Consider the following 1,332-nt stretch of genomic DNA (forward strand, 5'->3'; position numbering starts at 1 on the left):
CAGCCTGGTCTACAAGAGCTAGTTCCAGGACAGGCTCAAAAAGCCACAGAGAAACCCTGTCTCAAAAAATAAATAAATAAAAAATAAATAAAAAATTAAAAAAAAAGCAACTTTATCTTTATCTCCCATTTTGAAAAGGGCCCTGACAAAATACCACGATGCTGGGGCGTTCTCTTTACTCTGTAGCTGGGTCCCCAGTGAACTTTCCTGGTGAGAAAGTGAAAGGCTGGGAACGCCCTTGGACTGTCTGCAGTGGCTTCTCAGTGCCAGCTTGTCTTTCAGCTCCCCAACCAAAATTATGTTTAGTATTTCCTTTCTCCTACAATCCCTGGCACAATGTCAGCTCTGAGTCAGCAGCCACAGTCAAGGGTCATTGCTTAAGAGGCTCGGCTTCTTGTTTGGCAGCAGTGCTGTGAGAAGCCACAGGGGCACATTCTTGGTAAACAATGCTTGGTGGAGAGTGTGCAGGCAGCTGCATTTTTCAGGAGGCTGCTCCCTTCTAGGGCTGGGTTTTAGAAAAACGGGTTCAGCAACTTTTCCTCTTCTTAAGCCTCCACCTCAGGCCATCAACTCTTAGCAGGCTTAATAGCTGGGCAAATAGGTAGGTGATGGAGAATTATATTGTCCTTGGGGTTAAGATAAAACATTAATGCCTTTTCACCTCAGGTAAAATGGAAAATGTCACGAATCAGGGAAAATTGAGTGGAGTTCCTAGAACGTTATTTCTTCACTAACAACCATGCAACACAGTCGATTCTAGGCTGTTTTGACATGAACCCAAAAACTCTTCGATTTAGCCTCAGGCAGATTTTTGAACAAGGGCAGAAAGCAGCTGTATTCCTCCACAAAATATGGCACGAATGATCTCTAGGCTATTTATCAATATTATTTTCATCTGAAACCTCTTGAGTTGGGCCGCCATAAGCTACATTGTTCTCAGCACCACTGTCTTCCCTGCTCCTACTAGTATAAGGCTCATTAAGTCTCACTTAAAGTGTTCAACTGTTTTTCTTATTCAAAGTCTAAAAGTCCACATTTTATTAAGAAGTATAGTTAGGCCTATCACAGCAATACCCCACTCCTGTTACCAGTTTTTGTCTTAGTCAACATGCTATTGTTGTAAAGACATGCCATGACCATGGCAACTCTTATGAAGAAAACCATTTAATTGGGGCTTGCTCACAGCTCAGAGGTGTAGTCCATTATCATCATGATGGGGAGCATGGCAGCACACAGGCAGACATGGTGCTAGAGAGTAGCTGAGAGTTCCACATCTGGGTCAGCAGGAAGAGAGGCACTGGGTCTGGCTTGAGTATTTGAAGCCTCTAAGCC

The sequence above is a fragment of the Microtus ochrogaster genome, unplaced genomic scaffold (assembly GCF_000317375.1).
Source record: "Microtus ochrogaster isolate Prairie Vole_2 unplaced genomic scaffold, MicOch1.0 UNK12, whole genome shotgun sequence".
Classification (NCBI taxonomy): Eukaryota; Metazoa; Chordata; class Mammalia; order Rodentia; family Cricetidae; genus Microtus; species Microtus ochrogaster.